The following is a 9,391-nucleotide window of genomic DNA, read 5'->3' as shown; positions in this document are numbered from 1 at the left end:
GTTGGCATCGCTGTTACTTGCTCGAGGACGACTGCGTGTTGTGTTCCCCTGGTTTTCATCATTGTTGCCTGCTGCTCGATTGGCCGTATTCGGAGTATTTGTTCCTGTTGTATTGGTATTACTGCTGGGAACGCCAAGGTGATTTGTTCCAGTTTCTCTTGTTTTTCCTTATTTAACTTGACCTTCCTTTTCGTAGATCTGCATATGCTGCACACANGTGGCGCTGGCTTGTTTGTTTGCCTCGATCTCCAAGTTGCGCGTGGCGTCTTGCAGCGTTTTCATATTTTTTCTGGAGATTTCCATGTGCTTCATCATGGTGTCCAGCTCCGATCTGATGAGGTGCGTGGCATTATTGACCAGGTGGGTGATTTTGTTCTGACTGTTGTAGAGTCGGTCGATTTCTTTATTGATGTGTTTGTAGTCGTTGTAGTCCATGACTCCGAAGATGCTTGTGTAGATCGTTTCCAGGAAACGGAGGGGTGGGGCTCTCTTCATGGCGATGCTTCCTTTTTCCATTTCTTATGGCTCGAATATTTCTTCCAGATGTTGGTTCATCCGCTGTCGGTGTTGGTCCAGCGCGTTAATTTCGCTGTTTCTGAGAAGATATTCGCACTCTTTTGGTTCTAGGATTTTCTCACATCTTGTCCATGCTGACGCGAATTGTGGCATGGTTCCATTTTCCAGTTTGTCGTGGAGAGAGTGGTAGTCTATGGTGACCATCAGCCGCCATTCTTTCTCCACGAGTCTCATCTCGCCGACATCTTCGTAGAATAGCCCTGGTTGGTTTTTAATATACTTGATGGTATATTGGTCCGTCTCTTCCGGTTGGGTCCTCGCTTCCCATAGTAGCAGCAGTACCCAGAATGCAGTGGTTATAATTTTGTTCTGCATTTTTGGCACTTGGAGAGCGTCACTTCCACTGACCGCACTTGTTTTTATTATCCCCCCTTTTTAGTCTGTGGGCATTTTTAGAACAGTCAATGNGAGAGCGTCACTTCCACTGATCGCACTTGTTTTTATTATCCCCCCTTTTCAGTCTGTGGGGATTTTTAGAACAGTCAATATAGTGAGCAATGTTAATCAGGGGCTAATCTGGCTTTGTTGGGATGTCTCATGATTATCTCTCCGTTTTTATATTCTAGATATAGAGTACCGTTCTCAGAGATATTCACTATTTCATATGAGGTTTTGTTGTAATTGTCAAATTTCCCATTGTGAGGTTCTTTAATTATGTCTACAAATTGATCTATNCTACTGGTCGCGCATGTTGTTCGAAGTACTCCTTGGATTTTAGTTTCGCGCTAATGAGGTTATCAGCCGCGATTAGTCGAATTTTGTCGAGATTTGTTACAAGCTCCGCTGTATATTCGTCATAGGTCTCAAGTTCTTTTTCGTCTGGGAATTCGCTGGGTGTTCGCGCTCCGGAGCCGAATATTAACTCGTGAGGGGTAAAGCCTGTTGCCGTATGTTTGGTCGTATTGTAATTGAACATGGCGAAGGGAAGGTAAAGGTCCCAGTCGGCGGTTTTGTCCATCAACGTGCGTAGGTAATCTGTTAATGCTTGGTGGCTGCGTTCGATTGAGCCATTTGTTTGAGGTCGGTAACCCGATGTCGTAATTTGTTTGACATTGAAAATTTCAGAGACCTGTTTGAAAAGTTTGCTTAGGAAGCTCGTTCCTCTGTCAGATAGGAGAATTTTCGGTGACCCGTGGACTGCGTAAAGCGTAGTCGCTAGGGCTCATGCTATGGTTTTCGTTCTCAGATCGGGAATTGCCGCGGCCAAGCAGTATTTGGTAAGATTATCCTGAATTGTCAGAATGCGTAAATTGCCTCGTTCTGTATAGGTGAGGGCTCCGATAGTGTCTATGGCAACTCGTTCAAAGGGCACCAGTGGTGTTGGTGTCAACACCATTGGTTGAATGGTTTTGAATTTGTTGACCTTCATCTGACGGCATACTTTACACCTTCTGACATGCTCAGTGACATCTTGGGTGATACCGGGCCAGTAAAATCGTTCTTTGATTCTGCAGCATGTTTTGACGATGCCTTTATGGCCGCCGGTCAGGCTGTCATGGGCTTCTCTAATTATGCCTGGCCTTGACTGCTCGTCGGGGACCTGAATTCTACCCTCGCATATGGTTATCGTGATCGGGTCGTTTTCGAATGTTTCTTCGAACATTGCCCTGAGGCTTGTAGCGTCTGTTCCGTCTCCCGTTTTTGATATCCGGAAAGCCCTTTGTTTATAATGGATCAACGCTTCTCGAAGGTTCTGTAACCCTAGCATGATATCGCACACTCGCGGTTTGTGGAAGTGATAGTCCTTTACTATTACCGTGAAAGTGTAATATTTGCTTGTGGGTGATACGAATACGTCTCCTATTTCGGGTTTGGGTTTTTGTAGATGATCTAGGTCGATTAATTTAGTTGCTAGTAACAGCTTTCCGATTGACGTCGTGATTTCTAAATCCGCGGAGAGGAAATGTACGATATTCCCGCGATTATAGGTAACTCCGTCGCGTGAGTATTCGAAAAGGCTGTGCTCTCCCGGTTTTGGATCAAGGACTTCGGCTAGCGACAGTGATTCTGGTATTTTAATTCCCCCCCCCCCGCTCACTTTTGTGTGATATGGCGTTTGTATTTTGGGTAGGGGAATGATGGTAGGTTTTTGTTTTGGTTTTTCTGGTGGAAATGTCTCGGCTTCGTGTTGGTTGTTTTCGGGGATTTTCGGCAGATTGAAATGAAGGTTCCTCCGATGTGTTGGTAATCCGTCGAGTCTGCTCAGTAGATTCGGAGGAAGGGGTGTTGATTTGGCCATTGGCTCCGATAGGTTTAGCGGTGTTGGGGCAAACGAAACCCTCCTCTTCGCAAGGTATGATTTTTCTGGTGATCCTTCTGCGTCTCCTGGCTCGGAGGTTTCATTCTTCTCGGGTGATTTTACCGGGGTAAATTTGTTACATTTTTCCTCCATGAGTTTCGACACTTCCTGGATATATTCCTGGTATAGCTCTTCTGCTTTATTTTTCTGCTCCTCCTCACTGTCATTCCTTCCTCGCTCTGAGTCGTCGTCTTGTTCCGTGATTTGCTCTTGTCAAATCTGGAAAAGGATTCATGTAGGGAGTTTAGGAAGTCGGGGGAGAGTGTCTGTGATTGCTCTGGGCCTTCTGTTGGTTGTTCCGGATCATCCGAGGTCTCCGTCATTTTGGCTGGCTCTTTCAGTGGAGGATCGTCGTCTGCGGCGTCATCTGAATCAGAGTCCGCCCGNGTCTTGTTCCGTGATTTGCTCTTGTCAAATCTGGAAAAGGATTCATGTAGGGAGTTTAGGAAGTCGGGGGAGAGCGTCTGTGATTGCTCTGGGCCTTCTGTTGGTTGTTCCGGATTATCCGAGGTCTCCGTTATTTTGGCTGGCTCTTTCAGTGGAGGATCGTCGTCTGCGGCGTCATCTGAATCAGAGTCCGCCCGACTTCCTGCTTTGATCTGGATAATGGCAGGGTTCTCCGGAGGTTCTGTTTGTTCTTCGAATACACCGTCTTCGATCTCTTCTTCTGATGTGTCCTCCTCGTTCTCTTTTGTGTTGTTCCCCTCTCGGACGATCTCTATGGTACTTTGTGTTCTTTTCTCTCTAATTGTTGTTTCTTTCTGGGAGCTAGTTGATGGCGCCCCTTTTCTCGGTGCTACCTTCAGTGGAGGGCGGGCTTCTTGTCCTTTTTTCGCTGCTAAGTTGGGTGCAGGGTTGGAAGCTGCCCGCGATCTGGTTGTTACGCCCTGATGAATTTGCGTTGCGGGTTTCTCGGTTTTGTTTTTCGACCCTGGTGGTCGACCTCTTTTCTTTGGGGGTTCAGCCTGATGTTTCGACTTCCCTGGTTCTACCTGCTGAGTGATTCTCTTGTACATCATCGTCGGAAATCTGTCATACGCCTTGGCTTCTTCTTCCGTTTCTGGAGGGTCCACTGGGAAGGAGGCCAAGACTTTTGCTATTTGCTTGGTTTTCGCTGTTCGATGATGTGGAATAATGTCGAATCCTGATATTTTTGTTTTGAATCCCGCCTTGCGTGTTGTCTGGTCCAGCGTGTCCTGTAGCCATATGACTGTTGCTGTCTCAGCATATAGGTGGAAGGGTCGGCCGTAGAGATATGGGCGGAACTGGCTCAAAGCATATACCACTGCCAGACATTCCCTTTCGTCATTCGTATATCCTGCCTCGGTTTCATTCAGCTTTCGGGAAGCATATGCAATTGGTCCCTCAGTTCCCTCGTCATCTACTTGTGTGAGGATTGCGCCTATGCCGATCTTCGTGGAGTTGATGGTGACTATGAATGGACGATTGTCGTCTGGGTGCTTGAGGAACGGTTCCTGGGAGAGGAATATTTGGAGTTCCTCAAATGCGAGTTTCTCTTTCTCGCCCCATACCCATTCTGTCTTCTTTTTGGTTAAGTTGAACAATGGTTTAGCTCTGGGCGCGTACCATTCCTTAAAGTGGTGGAAATAATTGCACATCCCCAGGAAGCTCCGCATTTCTTGCTTCGACTTCGGTGGTTCGATGTGTGTGATCGACCTAACTTTGCTTGGGTCGGGTCTCAGGCCATTTTTGTCGACGACGAAGCCTAGGAAAACGACTTCATTCTGTAGGAGGCGATATTTCTCCACTTGTAGGGGGGCTCCGCAGTTCGATACTCTTTCGAGTACTGCTTTGAGCTTCTCTCGATGCGTTCCGATGTCCTTCGTGTGGACCATGATATCGTCAAGGTAGACTTGGACTCCGTCTCCGATCAGATCCCCCAGCATCTCGTGCATGCAGCGCTGGAATATTGGACCTGCATTTTTCAGACCGAATGGCATATGTGTATACTCATAATGCCCGTTATGAGTCGAAAAAGCTGTCTTTTCCCTGTCTTCAGGCAGCATTGGTATTTGATGGAATCCGCTGGCCAAGTCTAAAGTTGAAAAGTACCGTGAGCCGCCCAGCTTTGACAGTACTGTACGTATGTGTGGCAGTGGGAACTTGTCAGCTATCATCTTTTTATTTCGTTGTCTATAGTCGACGACCATTCTCCATTGCTTGTTTCCCCTGGCGTCTGGCTTCTTTGGGACTATCCACAGCGGTGAATTATATGGGGATACTGATGGTCGTATCTTGCCCGCTTCTAGTAGCTTGTTCACTTGCTTGATGACTTCTTTCTGTAGGTCCCCCGGGAATCGATATTGCTTGACATGCACTGGTCGGTCGTCAGCTGTCTTGATGGGGCATGTCATGCCCTTCATTTCTCCGCTTGGCTCCCCAGATAACGAGAAAGCTTGAGGGTATTCGTTGACAAGGCTCTGGATTAGCTGCTTCCTGTCCTCGCTCGATTGTTCGCCGGTGAAAATTTGGATAATTTTTCCTTCTCTGGAACTAGCGACGTATTGGTTGACGTTCAGAGGTATTTCGAGGTCTGATTCTCCAAAGATGCAATCGGGGAATTTTAGTGTCGAGCTGTCAATTTCATGCACTGTCATGGCAACTGCAAGCCGTTCGATGGATTTCGGTTGTACTGAAATTTTCCTTGGTTCGTCATTCTCGTTCGTGACCGTTGCCCAGCAGACACCTTCTTTATCGATATTGACTTCCGACCCTAGGATTGTTACTCCGGGTTCCACAGATGATTTCGGAAGGTATCCTTTGCAGTCCGAGCAGTTTTTCACTTGGATGGGGATTTTCATTTCGCGGCGCGGCGGTATCGAGAACGCCCTTCCTGGTTTGAGGTCTTGATAGAAGGTGATAGGGTCAGTAAGGGAGTTTATGAGGCGAAGGGAGCTCAGGGAAAATGAGATTTCGGCCCCCTGTCCGCGCAAAAATTGATTCCCTATGATCCCAGTATAGTTCGTTTCTCGTAATGCTTCGACGACGTTGAAATTTGCTGACACGCCAGAAATTTCAAGGTTAATGACACCTAAAATTGGTTGAATTCCACCTGCAACTCCGAATGTATATCTGGGTGGACATTTGTTAAATATGGCGTCTTTCGCGAGGCCCGCCTTTGAGATAACATTTAGGCATGATCCGGTGTCTATCAGGAAAAGTTGTTTTCCATTTTCTAATTTTGGTGAAGATATCGTTATTCTGGGGCTTTGACCCGTGGCGCAAACAGAGAATTCATTTAATGCTTGTGGTGGCTTGAATTCGAAGTGAAATAATTTTTCCTGCAGTAAGAGTGACGAGGTGTAATATGATATGGCCGAAGACTGTTGCGTTAGGAATTGTAAGCCGAGTATTCCATGGTAACCGCCCGGTGGTTTTGGTGTGACGTACAATTTGAGTTTGATGCCCCGGATCGTCAACTCGACAGCTCCATACGTGGTAAGAATTTTATTACCAATTTCCACAATATGTCTGATTGGTCGACCCAGGCATCAGGACTCAGTTGTGCTACCCAAATCAGGTTCACCTCACCCCCAGTATCAATTAAAAATTCAGCTCGACTTGATCTGAATGCGGGGTGGCGGAAAGTTACTACTGGGCATGCTTTTGATGGAGTTTCGTCCTCATCTGCCATTTCTCAAATTTTCTTATCTAGGAATTTTGCTTCAACTTCTAATTCTGAGGGAGGTCGCTGACACGGACGCTCGATTGCTTTGATTGGCTCGCTCCCGACGATTGGGCGCGAGCCCCCTCCCCGTTTAAATGACCGGATCGTCTGTCGCGGGAGGAAGATCTGTCCCTGGACCGTCGCTCTTGAGAGCGTTCCCTGAATCGCACTTTTTCGCGTTCTTCTTCATTTTTGTGTTCGGTTGAACGACTGGAATGTGAGTCAGTCGTCTTGGTCGTCTGTTTGTCATATCCACAGTGCTCGCAATTGCATTTGTGGGTCTGTTTCTCTTCTAATCTACCTGAGAGTACCTTTCTTACTGCTGATAGTATCGGGAAAGCGATGTCCTTCTCGAGCTCCCATAATTCTTGGTCATCGTATATCGGCCTATCGCGACTATAATCCCGGTGTCTATTTTGTGACGAATCCCTGTCACGGTTTCTGTCATAATTGTCGCGATTCCTGTCCCGTCGGTAACCTCCATTTTCATATCGTGGACGGCTCCAATCGAAATAATCATTGCGCCTGTTGTCTCGGCGATCTTCACTGCGGTCCCGATTGTAGCCTGATCTCGTATTTTCCACTCTCATACCCCCTATACCTGATACTAGGCGGTCGTCTGCTACTAGGGGTTTAATCGCGTCAAATGCTTTTCTCAGGGTTCTACAATTTTTCGCTCTGATTTCGGCTGGATAATCTGCTGGTATTTCGCGTTCGAATTTTCGCAGCGCGAGATGTTCGATAACCTTTACGAGAGTCTCATGTTCGTCCGGGAAAGAATCTTTAAGTGAGGCTCTAGCATTTTTCAATACCCGCTGCAGTCTCAAATTGAAGTCATCGGCTTCTTCATTTTGTCTGAGTTTCATATTGGAGATTTCGTTCTCATAGTATGCCTGACTGAATCTGTTCCTGTATTTATTGCCTAAAATTTTTAGAATATCTGTTGCAGATTCGATGTTTGCTTCGCTCAAGTGATCTCGAGCTGGATATCTGATTTTGTCAATTATGGCGAAGATTAAGTCAGGGTTTCTATCATCAACACGTTTCAAACACATTTTGACCGCGGTTTCCAGATCCGTGAATTCTGTACCCGAATCATCCCTGCCGTCAAATTTAGGAATATTATTGAACAGGTCTCTGATTCGGAAATATTCCACGAACTCGGGACCTATGGTAACATTTTGGGTATTGTCTGCGTTTTGCGATGTGTGAGCCATTTTGTGGACCCTATTACTGATATGAAATTATTTTTGTTAAAATGAAAAGGTTATAATTTTAAAATTTCGAAAAGTTAAGCTGAAGTGCTGCCTCAACTCCCTGTGATTGATAGGCTAAGAAATCCCACTTCTGACAGCAATTTTGTTGGATTCGGAAAAATTGGATTAGAATATAATACAATTTTTCGTTCCGAAAACAAAATAATTATTTTTGTTTAGTCAGATACTTATCTTTAAAGTGCTTGGCACATCTATCAATCTGCAAAGGGTTGAGGTTAATTTGTCTTAATGAAAAATCAAATGAATTTTATAGATTTTTCCCCTTTTATTAGATACCAATATTCACAAAACGATCTCTCATTACAATCTTCCGATAAGTTGACATTAATAACCTCGATTGGGTTTTTCTGACAAATACAAATTCCTCTTACAATTCTTATAAAACTATATCCAATAAATTTGATTCTAGATCTTGACAATATTCGAGAGAGATAAAAATGATCCCTTTTTCCAAATTAGTATGTGGGGGTGAGCAGGTTATTAAATGACAACTCCAGAGATCCAACGTTGAGCGAAATATATTTGAGTTTTTAAACGTTAATATTTACAAGAGTGGAGAGTTAGTCGTAAGAAGACTTGTCCTCTCTGTTGATGTGTTGTCCAGTGGTTGAGCGATGAGTGAATGTCGAGTGAATGATTGATTGACTGATGATGAGTGTGGAAAGTGTGCGGTATTTAAGGAGAGTGCAAGGATGTGATTGGTAGAAAATTTGGAGAAGGGATGAGTAAAATCCTGGCTTCCGATTGGTTCGGCGCTGTAAGTTCCCGCCGGTGAGCTGTAATTGGCTCGGGGGTCCCGGCGGGGAAATTTCCGTCGTGACGTCACGGGCGCCAGTCAGGCGGACGAGGGATTATGGACGCCAGGTGATGATGAGGGATTAGGACGCATGGAGGATTATGGCAATAAACGGGTCATGAGGTTTGTGATACGGAAATGGATTTTTAATGTGGGAATTGGCCCAATGTCTCGACAGGAAAATTGGGGAATTGGCCCAATGTCTAAAGAGGAAAATTGAGTGTGTGTATGTGTGTGCGTATCTGAATGACAGAGATGTAGTGATACCCTACGAAAAAAATAGCCTTAGTTACATCACATAAATCGGCCACGAGCTTTCCATTGATATCACTATTTTCTTTTTCGACTTAATATTAAGGAAATTACGCGCATAGCAACGGGATCATATCCACATTCTCGCATTTCACATTATCTCTGAGCACTAAGTGTGAGATTTCGTTTTCGAAGTTGGTAGCAGTGTGCTCCAACCTCACGCGCAGAGGAGGGAGATTTGAATAGCGCATTACTCTTTCTCTCTCCTTCTTGAATTCCACTGATTTACATTTTTTAGACTCATCATCGACTTATTGTAAAAATTACTGAAAAATTGATGAACAAGGTCATATAGCGCTGTATATTGCATAGAAATTTTTCCCCTATCCTCGATTAATTTAGATTTTCAACTCAGTCCGTGAATAACATGTGGGCGAGTTTATTTCTGAGGTTATTTTACGCGGGTAATTTGAACGTTTGATTTTCTCATGAAATTCTCAAAT

Source organism: Diachasma alloeum, unplaced genomic scaffold (assembly GCF_001412515.2).
Source record: "Diachasma alloeum isolate Michigan unplaced genomic scaffold, Dall2.0 Dall_scaffold_00983, whole genome shotgun sequence".
Classification (NCBI taxonomy): Eukaryota; Metazoa; Arthropoda; class Insecta; order Hymenoptera; family Braconidae; genus Diachasma; species Diachasma alloeum.
The sequence above is the reverse complement of the archived record's forward strand: the minus strand, read 5'-3'. Positions refer to the sequence as shown.